This window comes from Pongo abelii, chromosome 4 (genome assembly GCF_028885655.2).
Source record: "Pongo abelii isolate AG06213 chromosome 4, NHGRI_mPonAbe1-v2.0_pri, whole genome shotgun sequence".
In the NCBI taxonomy this organism is placed as follows: domain Eukaryota; kingdom Metazoa; phylum Chordata; class Mammalia; order Primates; family Hominidae; genus Pongo; species Pongo abelii.
Window position 1 is genome coordinate 43,403,675 of NC_071989.2, and position 12,623 is coordinate 43,416,297.

General features: G+C 39.6%; 1 pseudogene; it reads right to left on the bottom strand.

Moving 5' to 3' along the window:
* Nucleotides 1–7,246: 7,246 nt before the first annotated feature.
* LOC100936789 (PRELI domain containing protein 3B-like) lies at nt 7,247–7,966 on the bottom strand (annotated as a pseudogene).
* Nucleotides 7,967–12,623: the final 4,657 nt, after the last annotated feature.

A 12,623-nucleotide genomic window follows, 5' to 3' on the forward strand; every position in this document is an offset into this window, starting at 1 on the left:
CCAAGATCACAAAGATAGTTCATGCTGGAGCTACATTGAAGTCCCAGGTTATCAGGCATTGATATCAAGTAGGGAAATGAGTAAAGAAATAATTAGGTTGGGTTTTGAAAAAGAAGAATCCTATGCCTTACATAAAATTGTACCTCAAAAATTGTTTTTGGCTGGGCGTGGTGGCTCTCGCCTGTAATCCCAGCACTTTGGGAGGCCGAGGGGGGTGGATCACAGGTCAGGAGATCAAGACCATCCTGGCTAACACGGTGAAACCCCGTCTCTACTAAAAATACAAAAAATTAGCCGGGCGTGGTGGCGGGCGCCTGTAGTCCCAGCTACTCAGGAGGCTGAGGCAGGAGAATGGCGTGAACCCGGGAGGCGGAGTTTGCAGCGAGCGGAGATCGCGCCATTGCACTCCAGCCTGGGCGACAGACCGAGACTCCGTCTCAAAAAAAAAAAAAAAAACTTAAAAAACGCAAATATGTTGAGCTAATATGATGCTTTTGACAGTATTTTTTTGCAAGACCCTTATAGGTTATGTGATTATATGCATTTTTTAAAGTTATTCTCCTTCCTCTGTTATTCCTACTTCCACTGCAATTCCTCTCATCGGTAACTACCAATTTTAACATTTCAGTATCCAAAACAGAGGTGGATGGAGTCTCGGCTGCATATGCTCATGTTGCACCATGGACGAGGGATGTAATGCCTTTTGCCATTTTGCATTTCCAAATATATTCTCAAATTTATTCCTAACAGTGGAGTTTGCTACGCAATGAAATGATATAAATAAAATATAATACATTATTTGAAAAGATATCCAGGAATTATTTTAACGTTTTTCCTTTAAATTAATTTCTGAAAGGAAATGACAGTCATGAAACCATTCCTATAAACTTTATAAAGTTAATCAGGGAAAATGAGAGAAGGAGAATAAAAAATATATCAAGCCTGCAGTACATTCAGCGTTAACGATTAGGTCACCTTGTTGTCTGGCCTTCTTGCTCATAGTTCTTTGGTGCTTATTGCCCCAAATTATGAGAATAATTATGCAGAATAATTATACCCTGTCAAAATTATGCAGACCCTATCACAAGATTATAGTTTCCCTTAACTGCTCTGTAGAGAACACGTTGAACATTGTAAAATGCCAAGGTTTTCATTTGAGATATTCTGTTATGTCCTGAAGACTGATAAAACTATTGATGCCAGCTAGTCTGAAAGACCCCATGAGGAGCTAGCTGGCTTACCGAAGAATGCAATTTCTATATTTTGATGATTTCATCCCCTTTACCCCAAACAATCACTGACCCCAATTTTTCAGTCTCTTGCTCTCCACAATCTCCTTAAAAACTCCAGAACTGGGCCGGGCACGGTGGCTCACTCCTGTAATCCCAGGACTTTGGGAGGCTGAGGTGGGCAGATCACGACGTCAGGAGTATGAGACCAGCCTGACCAGTAGAGATGGTGAAATCCCATCTTTACTAAAAATACAAAAATTAGTTGGGTGTGGTGGTGCACGCCTGTAATCCTGGGTATTCAGGAGGCTGAAGCAGGAGAAGGCTGAGGCAGGAGAATTGCTTGAACCCGGAAGGCAGAGGTTGCAGTGGGCTGAGATCACACCACTGCATTCCAGCCTGGGTGATGGAGCAAGATTCTGTTAAAAACAAAACAAAACAAAAACAAACAAAAACCTCCAGACCAGAACTTCTCGGGGAGGTGGGTTTGAGGGTCCCTCCTGTTTTCTCACCTGGCTGCCCTGCTATCATTACATTCTTTTTCTGTTGCAAGCCCTGCTGTTTCAGTGTTTTGGTGTATATTTATGTTACTGCACAGCAGGTATCCCAACCTGTTGGTCCTGTAACAATCAGACACATCTTTTGTGTTGGTTTGTCTTGTTTTTTTTTTTTTTTTTTTTTTTTTTGGTTTCAGATGACCTAATTGGATTATTTCAGCAAGCTATGTAATTTGAAGAGAGAGGCTAAGCCAATGTAGTACTAGAGCTACACTGGCCTTCCTTGGCTTAACATTTGTCTAGAATTATAATTTCCTCAATCTAAGAAACTAGTCATTGTAAGATGTGTCATTATTTCAATACTACTAAGAAAAATCTGCTAGTTAAACTATGTCACATTCCTGGAAGACCAGCAGATTTAAAATATATACCTATTTCAGAGATATGAAAACGGCAAATGACTTATCTTATGACTTATCTTAAAATTGATTAAATTCAGGTATTCAGCTCTTTATTTTTAATTCTTGGTGTCATTTTATTTTGTTTACTTCTTGTCAATAACAAGGAGCTTAGAGTTGTAATTCTTAAAATATATTAATATGATTGCATTTGTCTTTTTACAGAGTAGTTCAAAACACTGAAAAAAATGTTTATGTGGGGAAATCATTTCCCCCCTCCAATTTCCATAAAGTAACTTCTCATAAGCAATTTTATATTCTTGCCACATTTTTTAGTTCTCCCCCAAGATTGAGTAGTTCATATTGAATGGTGATTTGTGACAAGCCCTCTGCCAAGTGTAGTTTCTACTTTACCTTATTTACTTCTCAACTGCAAATCATGGCACAGAGAATTATCTAACTCAAATATTGCCTGATGTAGAGTTTGGGAGTGGACCGGGACATAAAAAGTTTGGTCTCTCCAATTGTGTTCCTTTTCTTTTAGCCGGCTTTGCTTGGAAAATACACTTTGTAGTAGTTTTGTAGTGTGCTTGCTTTTCCATTTTCTCTATTTTGTAGAGGCACAGCTTCACTCAGGGAGATTTTAGGTGGTGCAGTTCTGTCTGTGGATGGATGGGTAAATGTGATTTTGCCGTTCAGTGTTAAGAAATTCATTTTTGGTGTAAATTTAAGGTCTATCCTTCAATTTAATTTTTTATGGATATGATTTTTTGTATCCCTTCTCCCAACTCTCTAAATCAACATAACCAATGTGAATTCTGAGTTTGTTATTCAATTGCTTATTTTTAATTTAGATTTGTTTATCAATATGTATCTACATATTTTAATGGACATTTTTAAAATATTAACTTTATAAAATGTAACCATGCTCTATGTAGTCTTATCAACCATTTTTTTTTCTACTGAACATTATATTGTTATGATGCAACCAGACTTTTGAGTAATTTGATTTACTTATTTGGACTTTGTAAAATATTCCATTTTGAAAATATACCATAATAATTTTCATCCACTCTCCTATTAATGGAGTTTTGGATCCTCCCTTTCCATCAGGTTTTTGTTACTGTTAAAAGCAAAGATACAACATCCTTTTACATATTTCCTGGTATGCATTTATGTGCAAGGACTTTTCGTGGGAGTGTGTTCTGAAATGGCATTGGTAGGTTTTGAGATATGTGACTTGCAGCTTCATAAGACAACAGATTCTTTTTCAAAGTGATGGTACCACACATGTTGTTCCCACTTACAATACGTAAGATACTCTAAAGTTTCATATACTCTCTAACACTTGGTATTGTCAGGTATTTTAACATTTAACCACTGAAAGGGTGAAAATAGCAGCGGCCCACAATTGTTGAGTCAGGCAACTTCACCGCATATGGATGTTGTTGATCGCCACAGGATTCCCGCCACAGATGCCCATTCCTGAGTCATCATTTTGATTTATCAGATTCTGTTCATGTTTACAATTGTTATGAGATAATCCTGGCACTGTAACATCTTCCCAAACTGAGAAGAAGCTAAGGGCCATTTTCGTGCTCTTACCGTTTATGATACTGCTAATTCAAGGCTATTGGAGAGCTTGTTTTTTGTATGCCGTTCAGCCAGTTCTATCTAAGAAGTAAACATTGGAAATTTTGTATTTGAAACAAACAAACAAAAAAGGTTTTAAAAAGTTTTAAAAATAGAACTGCTTTGGAAACTGCTTTACCCAAAGTTTTTGTCCACAGCATTAATTGGATTACCTACCAGGGCAGATAAAGTTTAGCCATGAGGATAGGTCCCAATTTTGTCAGAAATAATTTGGATCCAGCTGTCTTCTGTGAAATAATGAGTTTATGATGCCATGTCATGGCTAGAGTTTCACGGTAACATCTATTTGATGTTTGTGTGTATGGATATGTGTTTCTATGGATGTTACATGTACTATATGTTATGTCTACAATGGCACCGCATTGGTTTATGAGTAAATGAGTGCTCATAAATTTAGTAAGAAAGCCCAAATGCTTTTCAAATTTATGTGAATTTAGTAATCTTTAATAATAAGCTTGCCTTAAAATTATGGAGAAAATAAAAATAGAAATGTCTTCAGAATTGTCAGCATACGTTATTGTCTGGGTTTACTAATTAGATGAGTTTTATATTTGCCTTTGCTAGATATTTTAAAGCGCAAGGATTTGACATGAATGTTGTAAGACCATAAACTCAACCAAAAACAGAATACTCTTTCTTTGAATGACTTTTTTGATAAATAAGACTAATTTAACATTGTTGGTTCCATAAGAACAGCTAATTTTTCTGAATTATCTGCAAAAATGCCTGTGTGTTTAAGATTTTTGCTTAGGCAAACACCTGATATTCACAGGCTATGCAAATGGTTAACAAAAAAAAAAGACTTTGAGCGATGATTATCTTTGTCTGATGTCTCAGTTCTAACAACTAATCTAGATAAACTGCTACAAATGAATACATTGTGTAAATATAAATAAAATCAATGCTTGTAGGTGAACTTTTAATGTAACTTAAAATCTTAAAATTATTTCAGATACCGTTGAATGTCTGAGTCATTTCCGAATTAAAGAGAATTATGACATAGGGCATTGGTCACACTTTTGAACCCATTAATCTGAAATAAAATCTCTGCTACGAGTTTAGCATTAGTGAATCTCAATGAGCTGAATAAGAATAAGGTCCCAGTCTGGAAGGTAATCAAGGAATAAACAGGGATGGACCCAATGGATGCCTGTATACTTGCCCCCATATAGGCAAGCAATGAATGTGAAACAATACCACCTGCCAGAGGGACGCTCTGAAATAACCCAAATAATCCAGGGTGTTAGAGTGAGACACTATCTCAAAATTAATTAATCAATTATTTTATTACAGTAAATTAATAATAAATTTATAAATAAATTAGTGTCAACATCTAGTTTATGGGTGTTAAATCAGAACCCATAAACTAGATGTTAACATTAATTAATTTATTAATTAATGCATTTGAGGGAACAGGAGAGTTTAAAAGTCCCAAATGAATGTATTCTCTATGGCACATTTTTGTATCACAGTCTTCTGAAATGCCTGCAGAAAGAAGTGAGTCTTAGTTGCTGTAGGTCTTGAGATGGGCAGCGATTATGAGAGCGAGCATCACATAGACTTGGTGCTATGGACTGAATTGTGTTCCCCAAAATTCATGATAATTTTGTTTAGCTAATCCACAAGGTGATGGTATTTAGAGATGGGGCCTTTGGGAGACAATTGTGTTTAGATGAGGTTATGAGGGTTGGGCTTTCGTAATGGGATTAGTGCCCTTATGAGAAGGGGAAGAGATATTATGTCTCTCTCATTCTCTACCCTTCTCCATCTCTCACTTTCTCCCCCTTTCTGTCTCTCCCTCTTTCTCTGTGCCATGTGAGAACACAGCTACAACATGGCGATCAGCAAGACAGGAAGACAGCCCTCACCAGGAGCTGAATCACTGGCACTTTGATCTTGCACTTCCAGATCCTGAGCAAGACTCACCAGGGCAGACTTCTGTAGCTGCCTGGAATTGTCTGATCTGGAATTAATGCCCTGGAATGCTGTGGTCGTTAACTCAGAAGGCACAAGGCTAAGAATCTTCCTCTGGTCCTCTTTAATCTGCCCCACTCCTTGTTACTTGTCATATTTTGATTTTCAAGTAATGAATTTATTTTTCCAGTTAACATAACCAACCAGCCCATGCCACGGCATATTAAATCACGAAGTACAAATCCGAGGAAGATAATGTCTTTACTGGGTTGCAAAACTTTGGGAAATCAATACAGTATTTTGTATTACAATAAAAGCATATTTTTATTAGAAACATATATTATTTTAGTGATCATTTTTGCTCCAAATATATTTAAGTACTAAACCCAAACACTGGTTTTTAATAATGGTTTATAGCAAAGCAAGTTATTTTATATGAATTAAGGTCTTTGAAAACCACACAGTTCCTCCTTTTAAATTGAATTCCCTCATGCAAGCTGTTGAAGTTTATAGCAATAGGGCAATTGTGTGTATATAAGAGATGGCTCTGCTTTGTTCTGGCATGGGGCCAAAGCCAGGTAGGGGTGCAATGTGTGAAAAGTTTTAAAATTCTATCTTGATTCAACGTCAATGCCACCTTCCCAGCACTTTACAAAAATGTTAAAATTTTGTTTATACGCCATTAGTGAGTGTAAATTATTTCAAACTTAGTGAAAAACAGTGTGGTAATTCCCCAAAGACCAAGAAACAGAAATATCATTTTACCCAGAAATCCCATTACTGGGTATAACCCAAAGGAATATGAATTGTTATATCATAAAGACACATGTATGTGTATGTTCATTGCAGCACTATTCACAATAGCAAAGAAACGGAATCATCCAAAATGCTCATCAAAGGTAGACTGGATGAACAAAACGTAGTACATATACACTATGGAATACAATGCAGCCATTAAAAAAGAACAAGATCATGTCTTTTCAGGAACATAGACAGAGCTGGAGACCATTATCCTTAGCAAACTAACGCAGGAACAGAAAAGCAAATACCATATGTCCTCACTTATAAGCTGCAGCTGAATAATGAGAACACACGGACACAAAGAGGGGAATAACAGACACTGGAGCCTATTGAAGGTGGATGGTGAAAGGAGGGAGAGGATTGGGAAAAATAACTAATGGGCAGGAGGCGTCATACTTGGGTGATAAAATAATGTGTACACAAACCCCTATGACAAAAGTTTATCTATTTAACAAAGCTGTACATGCACCCTGAAGTTAAAATGAACGTTAAAAAGGATTGCTTTCAAAAAATCGTGAAATTTTCACATAAATACTGGAATCCTCAAAATCAGACAGTCATTTCAAACAACACGAATTTCAGGTGATCCCTTTTATTTAGAGGCCATGCATCTCTTTGTTTTGATGTAATGTCGCATTCTTACATCAGCCTACTTTAAAAAATTCTACTTAAAACGTATTTATATTTTTAAAATAAATATATTGCCAGCTTGGAGAGACATGGGGTACTTGACGTTGTCTTCACACGTTCATTATCAATTCTCTACTAATGCTGCTGCAGCCGCTGCCATCGAAGTTGTTAGATGCTTCCTCTTGGCGGAAGCTGTCTATTCTTCAGTCTTAACATGTAATTTATGTATGACTCATTTCAGTGCCTCTCGGCCTTTATTAGCCTTTGAAGGTATCGTTCTTGCCATCAGTCCTTCAAGGTAACTGCTGAGGCTACCTCTCTTCAGCGATTATGGCTTCTTGAGTCAAAATAGCCTTTTGGGGGGTCCCGATGATGTGGTTTGTGTATAAATCTCTCACCTACTGAAATCATATTTGTAAGTGAAATATTAGTAGATTTAAATTCCATTGTTTTCTCTACAGGATTAACTACAGAATACTCTAGTACATATGTTTTGGGTTTTGCTGCACCAGTAAGAGGTTTGCAGTTCCCACTGTGCGGAGAAGTCTGTAGCTGTGCAACTCTCTGGAGGGATCTATACCTCTGCTCAACACGTCAACCCACACCATGCTCGGGTTCACAGGGCTTGGATATTTCTGCATTGCAGCTGTTGTAACAGTTTCCCACGGGTGCTAAAAACGTGCTCTGAAGCCCATATCTTGATGCTGCAGACAGTCCGAGAGATGTCTGGGCAGCGCAGGGGAAAACGAGGCAAAGAGGTTACATCTGCCCCGCGCCATAAAGAGCACTCCAGCCAGCCTCGCAGTATGCGGGCACCATCGGCCTCACGCCGATGGAGGGACATCCCAAACCCCTCTTTCACCCCTTATGACAACGTAACCTTTAAACCATTTAAAGCGGGGATCCCCAACTCCCCAGGCAGCGAACCGGTAGCGGTCGGTGGCCTGTTAGGAAACCTGCGGCGCAGCAGGAGGTGACCGGCAGGCAAGCGAGTACTACCGCCTGAGCTCCGCTTATCTGACCTGACTTAGATTCTCAAAAGAGCGCCAACCCTATTGTGAACTGCGCATGCGAGGGATCTACCTTGCGCGCTTCTCCTGAGAATCTGACGCCTGATGATCTGAGGTAGGACAGCTTCATCGCCAAATCATCCCTGTCTCCCCAACCCTCACCCATGGAAAAATTGCCTTCCCCAAAACCAGTCTCTGGTGTCACAAAGGTTAGGGACCCCTGATGTAAAGAACACTGTTAATGTCAATTTCCTGGCTTCATCTGGAGGGCCACAGTCAGTTTTGAAGCAACTCCAGCAAGTGATCCACCCAGCTGTCCCCTCCCACTCTGTTAGTATCCACAGCTCCTTAAAGGCCCCCTGGAATTTAGACTAAAGCAAGATTGCGCCACTGCACGGAAGCCTGGGCGACCCAGCCAGCAAGACACCATCAAAAAATAAATAAATAAATAAATAAATAAATAAATAAAAATAAAGGCCTCTGAGCTGGGTCCCTGCCCCCTTTCTGTCTGCTTCAGGCCCATCTATACCAGTCTTGATTTACCAGCTTGAAATCAATTCCACAGGTGGAGAATAGGGAAAGGCTTTATTCAATACATGTACAGTTTCAATGGAAGAGCCATAGCAATTCTGAGTACATCTACAAGAACAGTTCTTTAGCACATTGCATATTATTCATTACATCAAGAGAGTTTCTCTAAATGAAAAAATGTTTAGGACGTTCAGGAGAGGAAGAACAAATTAAGAAATGATCTCCACAGCAGAGACCTCAAGGCTCTTGTGCGTGCAGGGCACAGTTCCAGGGTAAAAGTCCGCAGGGACAGAATGAGGGTCCCCACTGGGTTGCCTCGGGCTCCTTCCAGGGCAGTGTTCGTTGAAGCAGGTCGTGTCGCAGGCTTGCAGAAAGGCTGGGGTTCCTCTCCTTTCCGGGTTCCTTCCTGATGGAACCCTGGGTTTTCAGCAGCTTCCGGGGGCGGCCTGAACTGCAGAGGGCGCCGTGGGCTTGTGTCCTTCCACCTCCGCAGGCGCTGGCATCTCCAGGCTGCATCAGGCCGCTTTGGACTCCGCCATCGGTAGCATTTCCGTCTTCCTGAGGGGACTGGAGCCCGTCTGTGGTTTCAGCCTTTGATTCCTCGACATGGGAGTCTCGAGGGCGTTTTTGGCCCCTCTCGTCTCCGGGAAGGGCTCCGTGCCCGGTGGAATCGCAGTGCAGCAGCCAGCCCGCAGCAGAGCTCCCGTAGAGCTGATGGCATTGGCAGGAGTGGCGGCTCAGCACAGGGAAGTTATCCAGTGCCCAGGCCCAGGCTTGCTCTCGGTTCAGGTCCCATGGTATATGGGGCTCTGGCCCTGCCTGCCTCCAGGACAGCTCTTCCAAGGTTGATGGATGGAACTCCATAGCTTCAGCCTTCCTTGACCAGGCCTAGCTGGTCTAGGAATAGAGCAAATGGCTCAGTCCCTCACTGACTGTGGGTTTTTATAGCATTCTGTCTTGTACAGGAAGTCGGACATAATCCAATCATGTGGGGATTAACACTTATTTGCCTTGCTTATTGCTTCAGACCGTGAAAGGATCATGGTGAAAATGTTATCATTTCGGAAGGTCCTGTTGAAAGTCCTTGGGTTTTTATTGGATCAGGTGGTAATAGGGTGGGGCAGGGGGGTGAGAAAATGGGTCCAGTTATTGGCAGTTTTTTTTCATTTCAATAAGAAATGAGCAGTTTTCAATATTTCACGATTAGATGAGATGTTAGGTGTACACCTCTTATAGATATGCTTTATCAAATTCAGGGAATTGTCTTTTTCAATTTGCTATGATGATTTTTATATTAATAATAAAGCAGCGTTGAATTTTCAAAAAGCTTTTTTTTGTATCTTCTGAGATTATCGTATATTTTTTCTACTGCTAATGTGGACAATAACAAGTTGATTTTCAAGTGACAGACCCAAGTTGACTTCCTGATAAACTCCACTAGATTATGATGCATTTTTTTAAAGTATATTACTGGATTCAGAATGCTAACATATTATGATTTTGCCCTGTAATTTTGAGAAATATTCCCTGATGAAAAAACTGAGGAGGGGGCACTAGAGTGATGAATAAAATGTGCATATAAATACTTAAACTTGCTGATATTTAAAAAGGCCTTTCTATGTATGTGGTTGTCCCACTCAGCCAAAGACTTTTCAAATACAGGGGCCATGTTTCATTTGCAGCATGTCGACAGCCAAGATTGGCCTCAGTCAATTCTATTTTTGAAGAGAGTCTGAAACAAATTTTAACACAGAGTGAATTTTTGAGTATTCCAACAGCAGGGGAAAAGCACTGAGGTGTATGAGGTGAGCAGAGAGACTTATTTTATTTGCCTGGCTTTCCCCTCAAAATATTACTGAAATAAACACTCGTGTGAGATTGCTTTATTAAAGAGTGCTGTCCTTAGAAAGTGGGAGTGAGAAGAAAGAGGAGAGGGGCAGGGATGAGCATATTCAATGCTATGCTTCCTAGTTGCTCAATCTTGTATCAAGCATGACCAGAGGTGACTTTATTATCAAACCAATAAAGTTTAACTTTAATGCAAACTTCCAAAGAGTTTGTAAAACATTTGTCCTAAAACATTTTTGTAATTCTCTCAAAGAAAATCACCTACTACCTGTATGAATGCTGATTCCACAAATTTGAATCCACTCTGAACACCACTGATTTTTTGATCTTATGAACCATCTTCTGAGAGGCCGTATGAATAACTGCTTCTCAGTACAGTCCACTTAGGAGGAATAAAAGGATGGAATATATCCACTGTTGGAGAGATAATACAATTCTCCCAACAAAAGACCCCAGTGTACCAAATAGAAGAGAGAGGGAATACTAGTATTAAGTTGGCATTTAACATGCATGTAAGGTAGCCTGAGAACTACAGAGTAAGGCCTCATCTCATACATTTTCAGCAGAGCAGGGGGAAGCAGGATGAATTCCTTTCTTTCTTCAAATAGAGAACACCTTACAGTAGTATCTTGCTATCTGCTGAGAGACCCTCAGCTCATTCTAGGGGTACTTTTAAGAAATGTCTACATATTATTTGTCCCATAACCTTGGATAAATTGCTACATTGTAAAAACTTGAGATTCAGCTTTACCTTTAGAAGGACTAACCTAAATTCCAATGGCTCAACTACGGATTAAGACTCACCATATTAAATGTGATGTTACTGTTGCATTTTTATACGGTGTGTAGGAAAAGAAACAAAACACTCTCAAACAGTATAAGCATAAAAAGATTTATTATGGGATAAAAGTCACTTAAAATCTGATAGAAAGGTGTAGACACAGATTTCAGGCTGAATGTCAGGGAATGATTTTCTGAACCACATTACAAACTGGTTCCCTAAAAGAAGTTGCTGTCAGAAATTAGTAAACACTGTAATTAAACAATTCAATGAAAACTAAATCAAAACTTCCATCTTTATCTAACTACGTATCATGTTTGCCTAGAAGCCAGTAGGCCATCTTGTGCAGAAGACTACAAGATTCTTTTAGTCTAGATACCTCCCACTTAGGTCACTGATAGCCATTACTTGCTTTCTCTCTGTCCAAGGCTGTAAAAAACTTTAAAAAAAATTATTATTATTATTATTTTATTATGCTTTAAGTTTTAGGGTACATGTGCACAATGTGCAGGTTAGTTACATATGTATACATGTGCCATGTTGGTGTGCTGCACCCATTAACTCGTCATTTAACATTAGGTGTATCTCCTAATGCTATCCCTCCCCCCTCCTCCCACCCCACAACAGGCCCCGGTGTGTGATGTTCCCCTTCTTGTGTCCATGTGTTCTCATTGTGCAATTCCCACCTATGAGTGAGAACACGCGGTGTTTGGTTTTTTGTCCTTGCGATAGTTTGCTGAGAATGATGGTCTCCAGCTTCATCCATGTCCCCACAAAGGACACGAACTCATCATTTTTTATGGCTGCGTAGTATTCCATGGTGTATATGTGCCACATTTTCTTAATCCAATCTATCATTGTTGGACATTTGGCTTGATTCCAATTCTTTGCTATTGTGAATAGTGCCACAATGAACATACGTGTGCATGTGTCTTTATAGCAGCATAATTTATAATCCTTTGGGTATATACCCAGTAATGGGATTGCTGGGTCAAATGTTATTTCTAGTTCTAGATCCCTGAGGCATCACCACACTGACTTCCACAATGGTTAAACTAGTTTACAGCCCCACCAACAGTGTAAAAGTGTTCCTCTTTCTCCACATCCTCTCCAGCACCTGTTGTTTCCTGACTTTTTAATGATGGCCATTCTAACTGGTGTGAGATGGTATCTCACTGTGGTTTTGATTTGCATTTCTCTGATGGCCAGTGATGATGAGCATTTTTTCATGTGTCTTTTGGCTGCATAAATGTCTTCTTTTCAGAAGTGTCTGTTCATATCCTTTGCCCACTTTTTGATGGGGCTATTTGGTTTTTTTCTTGTAGATTTGT